Below are 13,430 nucleotides of genomic sequence, written 5' to 3'. Positions count from 1 at the left end.
CCCTGTCCTCGGTTCGACTCGGCACACGCCGCAAGGGGCCGACTCTGCCTTTAGACTCGCAGAAGAGGCCTCTTCAGGCGGTCCCCATGGGCACAGCCCCGGCCCTGCTCTTCCCCGCCACGGCTCGCCTCTCCCCGTGCGGCCGTGGCCTCAGGGACGGGGTCCAGCTGCGGCCACCGAGCTGGACGAGGCAGGCGGCGGGTCGAAGCCCCCTCGCCTCCATGACTTGCTTTGGCTCCCAGGCCCCAGTGAGGAAGAGCGACCCCCACAGTCTGAGGAGCGCGGCAGCATAAACACCCGACACGAGAAACCTGCTCCTCCGAACAATTTGGTCATCCTCGGGTCGAGGAATTAACTCCCCTGCTGCGCGGGCAGCCGCACAAAGGGCCGGCTTGCCCGACAAAAACTGAGCCGCGGCCCCGGCGCCCCCGGCGCCCCTCATCCGACCCTGCGACACAGGTCAGGTATTCCTGGCGCTTGGTTTTGGCCGCAGGCCCGCCCGCCGGCCCCTCCACTGTTGCTGATGGCTTCAGCGCACCGTTGGGTCTTCGGTGTGTCCTGGGAATGGATGTCTGAAGGGGGGTCTTCAGCGGGCCCCTCTTCCCTCTGTGCTGGTCAGAGCCCCTCTACCCACCATGGCGGAAGGAAGCCTCCAACCCCCGAGGGACCCCAGCCCCACCCAGGACGTGTCTCCAAGCGGAGCTTGTCCCTCTGGGTTCTCCTGTCTGCTCAGCCATCCAGGGGACCAGTGTCCCGTGTGCCCCCCGCTCCTCTCTGCCAACCGCTGAGAGATGTCAAGGGGCGGCCCTGGCCGCGGTCCAGAGGCCAGACCAGGGCTGTGGGCCCTCCAGAAAGGTCAGCACAGAGGACAAAATGAGCCAGGCAGCCCGTCTTGGCTGAGCGCTACCCCAACACTGAGCGGTCAGGGTGAGGGGCCCCTGGGTCTGGATGCTGCAGCAGCAACCCAGGGGGCTTTGGAAAGAGCCCCCTGGGGCCCTTGAGAGAGACCCCAGAATAAAGCAGGGCGGGCAGGCAGGTTGAAGAACAAGACCCAACCCAACAAGGAGCCGCTTGTGGAAGATGCAATTCTGCTCCTTTGGGGAGAGCGGCTGGCTATTGGCTTGATATTTTTATGCATGAGGGGGGCGCTTAGCAAAAAGAGGGATTAGCAAATTTACAAACTTCGTCATCGGTGTGTCTGCAGTGACGCCAATCTTAGGTTTAAAAGATGCAAATTATCCCATCAGTCACGTGTCCCCTGGTTGGTGCCAGAAGACATAGATATTCTCCATCTAGAAATTTCTGTAGGACTCAGCCTTGCTCCCCTTCCTGCCACGAGAAATACGGCCCAGGTGTGCATGGGGGAGAGATGCCCTGTGATTCGTCGTTTTGCTCTCAGTCTGATCTGAGTAGGGGGCACACAGGTCCCTGGCCGTCTCCCAGTCAACCTGCTGACAAGGAAGGCCTGACTCACACCTGGGAGCGATGCCTGCGGAGGGCCCCCCCCATGTTCCCACCTCCCTCTCAGAAAGCACCCTGTGTCACCACACAGTGGCCTCACATCTCGTGGGAGAGCTCAGGGCCTCAGACTGTCCAGCGAGGGGACCCTGTCACAGTGCACACACACGGAGCTGGACGGTGTCCTCACATCTACTCAAACGAGTCCCTGGGGCCGCTGGCTCGCCGTCCGCATCCACAAAACGTGTTTCCTGCTCCTAGCACCCACGTATTGGTGTCTCTATTTCTTCTCCGTTTTAAAAATAAAGGACGGTCAAGCCGCACAGTCACGCAGCGAATGCCCACCCACTACCGTGGCAGGATGGCAGAGCTGGGGAGCTGACCCCCGGGGCAGTGGCCGGCCCGCGCGTGCCTGTCACCCATGGCCCAGAAGGGGGGCTCCCTGTGCAGGGCGGCCTTCATCTCTGCCTGACCCGCACCCTTCTTTTGGTCACAGGTCCCCAGGTTCTTTTAGGGGAGCCTGAGGGATTCTGGTGGGTGGCCCCCACCCCCTCGAGCGCTCCCGTGACCCGGGGACCCTCCCGAACTCTTAGAATGAGTTCCTTCCCGCCTCCCTCTCTCTCTCTCTCTCTCTCTCTCTCTCTCTCGGGACCTGCAGCTGCTGTCCTGGTTGGAGGCATGAGCCCGGAGCTGCCGGGGGCCACCTTTGCCCCCACCTGGGGAGATCCTGCCCCGGAAGGAAGCCAGCCCAGAGGAAAGGGGCTATGAGACTTCTGATCACATGAGGTTCTGGGTCCAGCCTGAGTGTCAGACCTCTCGGCCACGAGCCGCTAACGTCCCTTCCCTGGCCAACCCTGGCCAGTCTGGCCCCGAGGCAGCCCTGCAGCCCAGCCTCCGTGCCCACTTCTCCCGGAGACCGCCCTGGCTCCCTCCCGCAGCAGCGTCCACCCATGGGTGAGGGTCTCTGCCCGGCAATGAGGGGAAGCAGAGCGCGCAGACACACCCGTGGAGTGAGTCGCAGGGTAAGCCCGGGGAGGAAGGTGCCGAGCACAGCCGGCCACATGCGGAGGTTTCCCTGAAATTTCTGGAGGACACTGGTCGAATCTATGGTGACAGAAGGTAGATCGGGGGAAGTGGAGACAGGACCCCCAGGCTTCAGGGGCTGCCACGGAGTCCCACAGAGCCTGCAGAGCACGGGGTTGCAGAGCGGCCCTGGGGCCAGGGAAGGGAACGTGGGCTGGGGGCTTCCCTGGAAGAGGGGGGCCGAGTCCTCCTCTCGTGGGGTTACCAGGGAGAGCCCACAAACCCTGGCTTGACCACCTCACTCTCAGCCTCGCCCCCGCTCACCACCCCCCCCAGGTGCCAGGTCCTCCCACGCACGTCCCCCGAGCATCGTCTGTCCTCCCCTCGGCCTCCCCCTGTCCACCCCAGCCCACACTAGGCTGCCTCCCCCGACTGTGATAGCGCATCGGGTCTGTGAGCTGGGGGTGGGGGGCAACGTGCGTGTCTGTGCACGTGCACGCGTGTGCACATTGCATGCGTGCACCCCGGCCTGTATGTGCGTGTCCCTGTGCGTGCACTTATTGGTGGGGGGCCGGGCCGAACCAGGCCAGCAGCGGGCAAGCAGAAGCACGCGGGGCCCCAGCCGCACGGACTGTGAGTGCTGCTGCCATGCTCTCATCTCTCACGGCAGGGGCGCCTCCCAGGAGGTGCGGGGCAGGGCGTGAGGACGACGGACCCGGCTGCACCCCGAACACACGCACCGCCTTCACCAGGCGGCCACACGAGCTCTTCAGAGGCTGTGGAAATGGCAGGGGGAGCTTCCCCACCTCGCAGCCCGGCCTCCCCCACCCACACACGCCAACAGCGTCCCCAGGGCCGAGGACAAGCCACCTTGCTCACCGTCACTCACTGTCCGCGCACTGGGAGACCATCTGAATACTGTCCAAGAAAGTATTTCTTTCAAAGGAATATTTTCTTTTCTTTACTAAAATGTAATGGGCGTCTCAGGGCACCTTAGAGGAAAGAACTGTCCAGGGCAAGAGCCGGGACTGGGATTCCCATCCAAAAGCTCCAGGCCCTCGACCACTGAGCCAAGACACTTCCCGCAGCTCAGACGGCCGCCAGAACCCCTGGAAGCCGATGTGGAGGAAGCGGGGGCTCGGGGCGGCCGCGGGGCAGGACGCGGTCTCTTTCTGTCTGAGCTCCAGAGCCACGATTAAAAAGGACCCTGGGGGGCGCCTGGGTGGCTCAGTTGGTTAAGCGACTGCCTTCGGCTCAGGTCATGATCCTGGAGTCCCGGGATCGAGTCCCGCATCGGGCTCCCTGCTCGGCAGGGAGTCTGCTTCTCCCTCTGACCCTCCCCTCTCTCCTGTGCTCTCTCTCATTCTCTCTCTCAAATAAATAAATAAAATCTTTAAGAAAAAAAAAAAAAAGGACCCTGGGTTGAGGTTGTAGGGTGCACGACCTTCTCAGGGTGGGTGTCACTGCTGGGGGCCCAGCCTCTGACGCAGGTCATTTTCCCTTCTTCAAGAGCTTTCTGGGCTCACAGGTTCTACTCAGAAGGCTGAGTTCCCGATTGGCCCCATCCCTGACACAGACCCCGGGACCATGATGAGCAAACAGAGTAAGGCTGGAAGTTTGGCCCCTAGGACGAACCCATGTCCCCCCGCCCTGCCCCACTTCCTAGGCCCCGGGGGTGGCCTTTGCCTGGGGCCTGGTTCCTAGTGGATACCTGCTCCAGAAATTGGCCCCAGCTTGTGGGCACATCCAGCCTAAAGCCATGCAGGTTGCCTCGGGGCAGGGGTGATGAGACAGCCCCCCTGTGGACCTCTGGACCCAGACCCCAGCCAGGGCTCAGGACAGAGGCTCTCTACACCACGGAGAACAGGGGGCGCACCCCTGGCTGCTTGGGCTCAGGCCCAGGCTCTGCCCTTCCACCGGCCACTGGGCGCCCTCTTATCTGCTCATCTGCCGGGGGACAGGGCCTCTTTGTGTCCCCCTCACCCGCTCTGTGAAAGCTGGAGCTGGGCCTCGGTGGGTGAGGGGCTTCCCCGGGGGCCTCCCGCTGTGGTTGGGCGCGGCCGCCGGCTGAGCACCTGGACGTCAGGGAGGCCGAGGGGAGCGCCTGTGGTCACACGGCTGTCCCAGCTGGCTGGGCTTGGGGTGGGCATGTGGGGCTGTGGGTCCTGGGCCAGCCTCTTCCACATGGGGGTCCTTGTCCGGGCTGAGCTTGGGCCACCAGGGCAGTCACCACCTGGGGTCCTGCCCACGGTCTCCAGCTGTGCTGAGCATTCAGCTTCGTGGGAGCCTGTCTTGCCTTGGGAGAGGCTTTAAGGCTTTTGTTCATTCACCAGGTGTCTACTAACAGCAAGGACCAGGAGCAGAACAGGGGCCTCTCAGGCTTTCTAGTCCTTTCCGCGTACACTATGCCGAGCAGGTGTCTTTGCTGATCCTTTCTACATGCAGCGCAGCCGGGGGAGGGTGCCGAGCCGGGGCCCCAGGGCCAGATCCCACATGGTTGCATTTATACTAGGAGCTGGGAATGGCTTTTTATCTTTTAATGATCGAGGGGGAGAAAACCCAAAGGAAGAATCTTATTTCATGATGACTAAAAATTATATGGGACTCAGGTTCTGGGGTTCACAGCCTCCGGAGCCCCCCGAAGCCCACTTGTTCATGTCCCGCCGGTGGCGGCTCCCTGGGGCCGCCCGGCCCTCTGCCGGCCCCTGTAAGGGTCACCTGCTGCCCGCCCGGCGCCGTCAGGCCCGGCCTGGGGTCCTGTCATCTGCCCTGCGGCGTCTGTGTGGTCAGTGGGGGGTGGGGGCAGGAACCAGCAGCACTCCCGCTCCAGGGGGTCCGCAGCTGATGGCCATGGTGGTCCACGTGCAGGTGGACATGGGGGCCAGTCTCATGTTGGGTCACCCTTTCAATGGGGGGGAGAGCCGAGGCCAGGACCTGGGGGCACCAACACCTCCAGCAGCTGTGGGACATGGATGTGAACGCAGCTCATCAATCGAAAAGCTGCTTGATCAGCTTCTCGGGCGGCAGGCTGTGGTGAGGACCTGCGTTTTCCTCTCCTGAGGACGAGGGGTGTGCCAAGTCCCCAGCGAGGTGCAGCATTTCACACTGGCCCGGGAGCTGCCTCAGGCAGGGATGAGGCAGGAGGGTGGGTGAGGGACGGGCAGCGGCAGGAGGCAGGCCTCCCCCGGGGCCTCAGCGTGGGCAGGATTCCCACAGGGGGCTCTCTGGGCAGGTGCCCAGGAGAGAGGCCCGGGCTCTGCCTCTCCTTCTGTCCTGGGCCCCACGGGCAGGGCCACCAGCTGGGGGTCCCGGGGCCTGAGGTGGCTGAAGCGACTTCTGGGTGTGCAGGTGCAGGGACTTGGCAGGCCATGTGCTGGGCGCCCGCAGGGGCCACCAGACCCACTGCTTAGGTCATCAGCATAGCATGGACGCCTGGCACTGGGAAGGGCCTTCTGGGGCCAAGGTCGCCTTCAAGGAGAAAGTGGAACAAAGCCTGGGGAGCGGGTCTGCCTTGTTGGGAGCAGGCAGGATGCAGGCTGCAGCCCCGACCCCGGCTCGCACGGGCTCCAGGATGCACTTCCCAGCCACACTCTGGCGTGGAAGCGAATGTGTGTTTTCACAGTCCACTGCGAGGGCTGGGGGGCGCGGGCTGCCAGAGCTCTGCGGCCCCAGGGAGGGCACCTCGGAGGAGCCCACACTCGGAGGAGGGCAGGCGGGCCTCTGGGTCCCGGCCTCAGGTGGGGTCAGCCGGTCAGGGGCCCGGGTGGGGCAGGGGCTTCGCTTACTTGGAGCTGACCAGACCGCGCTGGGCCTCCATGTGGCCGCCGCCGTGGCCTCCGCGTGGCCGCCGTGGCCTCCAGCCTGGCTGACGGCGCGATCAATGCACAGCTACAGCTGGTTGAAGGGGACCAAATCCATTGAACAGTTGATTTGGTTCCATTTTACCAGCTTTAGCAAAGCATTTGGCTCCAGGATCCATGGAAGCAGCGGCGTGGATGTGATGTCCGGACGCGGTGGGGTGCCCCGGCTCTGCCCCCACCTCCCCTGCAGGGCCCGCCATGGCTGAGGGACCCTCATGCCCTGCAGGGACTGAACATGAGAGGGAAGGGCCAGGGGTGGGGTGGGGGCCCCACAGCAGACACACGGGCTCACACACACGCACGCACACACGCACACTCGGGGAGGCCCTGGGTGCCCCTGCCTCTCATGGTTTCTCAGGCACTGTGGCACCTGCCACTGGTCTCAGTCCTGGGGCACAGCCGAGGCCACCAGAGCCCTGCCCTCAGGGGGCTAACAGCCCACGGACAGAGACCCCTGCCCCTGCCCGGATCACACTCTCAGCTGCAGCTGAGGCAGGACAGGCCTGGAGTTAACCATGAGCCTGGCCCAGGAGGGGTGGGTGGGCTGGGACGCTGCGAGGGCTCTGCAGGGCGGCTGGAATTCTCCAGGGCAGTCCCCCTCGTGCGGCTGTGGCAGGTGAAGAGGGACAGGGAGGCCCACACAGCTGACCCCAACCGTGCGGCCTGTCGGGGCTGCAGGGATCATCCCCTCGGCTCCCGGGAGCAGGCCTGCAGTCCACGTAAGGACAGCGCCGGAAAGCCAAGCCCGCATAGGCCTCATCACCCTCAGTGACTCTGACAGAGCAAGTTCCTTTTTAGAAAATTGGTTTTCCTGCCAGCACCCGATTCATCAGCATCAATGACGAGGGGGGACAGCAGCTTCGGCAGTGCCAGGGACACGGCGTCCTGGGTGTGTGGACTTCCCTCTGAGCACAGGCCGGCCTGACAGCGAGGGGTGACTGCCTCCTCCAGGCCCTGCTCTCTCTGCCCTGCCCTCCTGATGCTGCAGGGCAGATGCTCAGCTGGCCGGGCTGGACTGCAGGGGCGAACCCACCCCCCACGACCACTCCGGGTGCATCAGAGCCCAAAGACCCCAAGACCTCGGCCCCCACCACCCCTGCCACCACACCCTTCCTCCAAGACATGAACGAGTCAGTGCCACGGGGTCCTTCCTCTGCGAACAGCCCTGGCCTTTCACCTCCAGACCAGCCCCCAAAGTTCACCAGGAGCCCAGGGGGGCCCCGACCCTTCCAGCCTCTCATCCCATGACCCACGGATGGCCCTGGCCCCTGATGGCCCTGGAGGACGGGGAGCTGGCCAGATCCCAGCTCTGCAAACACACTTTCCTTTTGGCTCCAGAGCATGGGGAGGGGGCACCCCAAGGATTCCCAGAGCCCGCCCTTCCCCTGCCCTCCAGAGAAGACGGTGCAGATGGAGCGACTGGGCTGGCACTCAGCCCCACTGTGGACAACCTTGATGAAGCGGCCGCTGCCACGGGCGGACACCGTCACTCTGGGATCTGTCATTCCCAAGTCCAAGCACACGCCCAACCCAGTGGGCAGCCCAGCCCTCCCGACCGTGCCGCCTCTCCCCTTTGACCCCCTCACGGCTCTTGGAAGTCTGCCCCTGGTCTCCAAGTCTGGAGGAATTGCCCTAAAATAACAGACCTGGGCTTCCACATGGACATCCCTACTGCCCTGCGGGGGGCCGTCCCAGCACAGCCCCCAGCCGTCAGTCCACCCCCAGCTCGGCCCAGAATGCCCAGCGGGGGCTCGAGGTGGAGCTTTCCCTTCTTGTCTGTGAGCAGCTGGGAGCTTCGGCCCCAGCCCCAGGGCAGGGCCGTGGCCACAGAAGCCAGCAGCGTGGCCGGGCGGCCTTGGCCAGCTTGTCCTGGCGTGCGCGAATCGAAGCCCCACACGCCAGGTGCTGCCATCCCATCGTCCCGGTGCGGAGGGCACAGGGCTCGGGACGCCTCCCCGTGGCCGTCCTCCCGGGAGTGTGGAGGTCCGGCCGCCCACTCCCGCGCCCCCACGTGGCCTTGTCTGGGGAATGTTCAGGCAATTCTTTGTTGAGCGAGTGACTAGCACACATGACTACAGGTCTGAGGGGCTTTCGGGGTCTGTGTCTGCAGCACGGTCCCAGCGTGAGCAGTCCCTGTGTCTCTGACTCAGTTGCCTGGTGACTGTTTTAACTCAATTTGGCAGATTTTCTGCATTCCCCCACCCTGGGCATCCTGGGGTCTCAGCCTCCATTGGAGGCTCCCGGCTTCCCCACGAGCCCCAAAGCCTCCTGAGCAGCTAGCCCATGGCTCAGCCTAGGTGCCTCTCAAACCCGCCCGCCCAGGAGCCCCTAGCCTGGCTCAGCCCCTGCCACTCACCTCCACCCAGCGGTCTCCGGAACCCCAGCAACCCCTCTCACCGCCCCTGCCTTGGGGGCCTCTGACCCCGGCCAGAAGGGAGTGCCAAGGGGCTGGACCCAGAGGACAGCGGAGAAGCGGCCAAGGCCGGGGCCAAGCCTTCACCATGACTTGCAAACGCGTCACCAGGTCTGCATTTACGCGCCCGATGCCTCCCGCCAGAAGGTGAGCTTGCCCAGGGCAGGGACTGCGTCGCAGGCTGCAGGGCCTGGCAGAGAGACGGGCCCTGAGTCCCTGGTGAATTTACTGTTGGCCGGCCCGGCAGGCAGTGGCTTCCTCAGGACCCTCTCCCCGGGCCCCGGGCCTGTCTTTCCACGAGGGTGAGACAGAGCCAGGCCACAGCTAACACAGTTTGTGCATTTTATGAACCACGCAATTAAATAGGTTTTAAAACATCTGCTGATGGCATCGTCCCGTACAGGGAAGTACACTCAGCATTTTGAAGCTGCGACGGATGCTAGATGTGGGCAAACACTGCGGAAGACTCCAGCAGCCCTGTTACAATCGGTACAAAATTAGACGCGATGAGCGAATATGTCCAGTTAGTTCTAATTGGAGCAAACCACGACGTAGGCGAAGGCTCGGTGCGTTCGCCCACACTCGCGGCCAGCCTTGCCCAGAGAGGGCCCCAGTGGGGCAGTGCTGCCAGCGACACCAGGGCCAGAGGCCTGCCCCCAAATGCTCCCCGGGCCCGAGCAGCAGCCGGCACTTCTTCCAGGAAGCCTCCCTGCGTTTGATACAGGCCCTAGACTCAGAGAGAGGGCAGAGTGAGCCGCTGAAGCTCTCTAGGCGACCTGGGCCTTACCAGGCTGCCCCTGCACCCTAAGCCGTCCCTAGGTCTGAGCCACCATTTGGGGGCACTTAGGGGGCTTCCTCAGTCTCTCTGAGCCTCAGTTTCCCCACGTGGGAGTGCCAGCCACACACAGTCCATAGTTGTTGCCATCCTGTGCCCCTTCACCTCTGCCACGACTGTCCCAGCTCAGATGGGCCCAGCACCCCAGGACACGGCACTCACTGAGGGCAAAGCCCACCGGACTCCCCCAGAAGAAGGGTGATGGCCTGCACCCTGGGCGAGGTGGCACCAACCTCCAGCCTCTGTTCAAGGACAACCACCAGCAGAGACACACGTGCAGCTGCAGATGCTGCCCCCGGAGGCCAGGAGCAGGGCGGACAGGAAGCTGCTCCCCACCAGTCATCACGGAGACGGGGCGCCCAGGACCGCGGCAGCGGCATCCCACCCAGGGGGGCAGCTCGCAGCCAAGACAGAGCCCTGCACTCCCACCCGCCCCAGAGGGTATCAACGACTCCTATCTGGATGCCTCTTGTGTTTTTTACTATGAAGCTTTTAAAATTTAAGAATCAGTAACCTAATATTTCTCCGGCAGCAACATTACCTATTAGCACTCAGATTTGCCACTAAATTAATTTTTAATTCCAGATTTTGGTTAATTATTAAAATAACTAGCAAAGAACTACAGTTAGCCCCAGGAGCGTGAGCAGCCCCAGCCAGGACCGTGCCGAAGGAGCCTTCCCACGGCTTCCGTTCGGGCTGCTGGGTCCCCACAGAGGAGTCTCCAGAGAGACCCACAGCTAAGAGACACAAAAGGAAACCCCACCCCCAAACATTTCTCATTCTTACCGACTGACCCAGCCGGATGCCAACCAAGACCTGCTCAGCCCAGTTCCATAACTTTTCTGTCTACTCAAAAAAATATGTATTATTTCTCAACACTGATAAAAGTTTAATACGGAGTTGCCCGGGTTTTTAATAAACTTGTCAGCAAAAGAGCAGGGCAAATTGATGGGGCCCCTCCTAGAGATAAATTTCTCCTCAAATAGACCCGAAGAGCAGGGGGACAGGGCAAGGGGGGAGGCAGGGCAAGAGGGGGACGCACGATTATTTTGCTGTTCTTTGCAGAAATGGTGAGATGGATTTCTGTGTCTTATTATCTCACAGATAGGGCCGGGGTAAACGCTGGTATAATTTCAGGAAAGCAAGCTTCCTGGCTAAGAACCAGATCAGAGAGCTCTGAGGTCAGGGAAGGGTGCAGCTCGGGAGCGAATTCACGGCCAGTGCGCTCCGAGATAAGTGCGAGCCACTCGGCACCACGGCCCCTCCGTGGAGCCCTGTGGCACCCCCTCCACCTGCAGAGATGGATCCCTGCAACCGCCAGAGCACAGAGCGCAGGGAAGACAGGCACGGCCTGGGGCCGGTAAGTGAGCAAGAGGACGACACTCCCACAGACTGTGCCTATCTGTCCCTAAATTCTGCCAGCTTGGCGAGGTCTTCCAGCACGCGGAGACGTGGGACGCATAGCCACCTGCGTCCAGGCCGGGAGGGGCACCCCGTGCTTTGAGGGGTATTGGGCAGGTGTTTTTATTCCCTCGCTCAAGGTCATCTGCTCCACTGGCTGCAGAGCGGTTTGAAACTCCACCCTTAGAGACCCGCTTCTTGGGTTAAAGATGGAGGGAAGGCAAGATCCCCTGGGAAGCTGCTGGCCTACAAGCTCCGGGCCTTGGGGCATGCAGCTGTGTGTGTGCGGCGCAGGAGGTGACAGCCAGGGACAGACAAGGAGGTTAGGAGGGAGCCCCAGCGACCACGTCCATCCTGCAGGGCCGAGCCCACGGAAGCCAGGCCAGGCAGAGCCCTGCCCTCCCACACACAGCCCCCAGCCCGGGGTCGGGGTCCTGGCCCTCCTCACCCTTTCGGTGGGCGAACGAAGGTCCTCCGTGCCCTTGGAAATGGACCACAGGAGGTCTCCGGGTCCCGCCTGGCCTTGGCGCCCATGAAGGGGGTGGGTGAGGAGGGGACAGGGCTCCAAGCCCCGCCCAGCCTGTGCCCGCTGCCCCTGCGGCCGCTCCTGGGCACCGGGGTGGTGGCCGGGGTGCGGGGAGGCCACCCCGGGCCTCCCCCGGCCCCAAGTCATCTGAGTTCAGCCTCTCCAGCAGGACAGCTGAGAATGTGCACTATTTATACCAGCCAAGGCGGGCGGGCAGCCGCAGAGACACACAGCCCGGGCGCCATATGTGGGCATGACGGACGGCAGGCAGGCCTGCCAGGGGGACAAGGACCCAAAACAGGGCGTCTGTCCTGGGTGTCCTTCAACCTCCAACCATCCCCACCGAGTCCGTCCTCCCCCGTCCCCCGTGACAGGTTCCCGGACAGCTGCCTTCCCCCCTGCTGTTAAAAATACTCTAGTCCCAGAACCTCCTGTCCTGCGCTGTCCTCTATGCCCCGAGCTGGACGTGTGATCCCAGGGGAGCGACCCCAGACTCTCCACCAGCAGACCCTTCGGGGGTCCGCTCCCCTGGATGGGGAAAAGCCAATGACCTTGCCAGCCAGCACTGGGGCAGTGGGGCCTTCTTTCCTGGGCTGGACCCCGGGGGCCGGGGAGGGGCCTCTGTGCCAGGTGGCCCTGGCTCGTCACATATGCCCCATCGGACCCCCCGCCCCAGCACAGGAAGCAGACCTGGGCCTCTGAAAACCGAGGTGGATGGCATGCGCCAGGGAGCAGGCACCCACGCCCTGCCCTTGTGCAGGACCCATCACCCCAGGTTTCTGCATTTAAGGAGCAGCCGCTAGGCTGTCACAGATGGCCCTCCCGGCCCTGCCCTTGAGATGCACAGCCTGCCCCACTCAGCCACCACCTCGGCTGCGGCAGCCCCCCGCCACAGGGCGGGCAGGCCTTCCTGGGTCAGAGCCAGCAGTGCAGGCCGTCCCCACGCGGGACCCAGGAGTGCAGCCCAGGAGTGGCCCCAAGCTCCGGCCAGCCAGGTGCTGGGCCTTGCAGGGCCTGTTGAGAGAGTCCCGCAGCCGGATGCAGGCAGGAGCAGACCGTGGGAGCTCCTGGGGGCCACTCACACTGTGCCTGGGACCCCTTCTCTTCCCGAGAGTCACACCACCCTCTTCCCATCCCAGGCGGGCTGCTGGTGGGCCAAGGGCAGCGGGTGAGGCCAGAGTGCCCCAGAAAGCCCCGCGCTCTCGTCCGCGAGCCCCCTGTCCCAGCAGCACTGACCCCAGGCCTGGACACCCTAAAGAGCAGTGGGCGTCAAAGGCAGGGAGTGAAGCCGTGAGCGGAGGCCCTCTGCAATGGGACGTGCGGCCAGCCAGCGAGGCTGAGTCAGCACAAGCTGCTCTGACGGACGCCCAGCCGTTACCCTTTATGCTAAGGTGGCACAATTAATGCAATCGCGCTGGCCCCGCCCCCTCTGGCCCCGCCCCTCCCGCTGGCCCCGCCCCCAACCCGTCCACCTTCTGTCCTGCAAACCCCTCCAGGCTCCATCTTTCTGGGCTATGCCTGGCCCTAAGGATTGCTCAGGTCCTCCCCGTGCTCATTTAGGCCGGGGCAGGGGGGGATGGGGATGGGGATCTGCAAGTCAAGCACTGTTCAGTTTGATTGACAGGCTGCGGCAGCTAAAACATCATCCTGCTGGTCAGCCTGATCATGCAGTTGCTCCTCGGTCCAGCCTTTCCCACATGAGCTAGGGTTTTCCGAGACATTCCTAATGCCCCCCACAGATGCTTTCAGCAGGGCCGCCCCCCCCCTTTGAAAACCTTGTGCAGGAAAATGCTTTCTTGCCTGTGGTGAGTGCACCATCCAACCAGAGAAACAAGCACACCCTCTTTGGAAGCAGATGCCACCTGGCTGCAGACACTGAAGAGAGTTTGTGGCCGACGCAGACACACGCACCTG

At 63.2% G+C, this 13,430-nt stretch overlaps 1 long non-coding RNA gene across 6 annotated transcripts in view; it reads right to left on the bottom strand.

The window, feature by feature from the left end:
• Positions 1 to 13,430, bottom strand: part of LOC135361820 (uncharacterized) — a 44,068-nt gene that overhangs the window by 24,509 nt on the left and 6,129 nt on the right. The window contains exon 3 of one of the 6 annotated variants that reach the window (XR_010405956.1): positions 5,004 to 6,375. The exons of the other annotated variants lie outside the window; for them this stretch is intronic. This is a non-coding gene — a long non-coding RNA (uncharacterized LOC135361820). Of the gene's footprint in view, positions 1 to 5,003; positions 6,376 to 13,430 lie in introns of those variants that run through there. 6 annotated transcript variants of the gene reach the window in all.

The sequence above is a fragment of the Mirounga angustirostris genome, unplaced genomic scaffold (assembly GCF_029215605.1).
Source record: "Mirounga angustirostris isolate CCGP_5_RB_7025 unplaced genomic scaffold, mMirAng1.0.hap1 SCAF_10, whole genome shotgun sequence".
NCBI lineage: Eukaryota > Metazoa > Chordata > Mammalia > Carnivora > Phocidae > Mirounga > Mirounga angustirostris.
The sequence above is the reverse complement of the archived record's forward strand: the minus strand, read 5'-3'. Positions and strand labels throughout refer to the sequence as shown.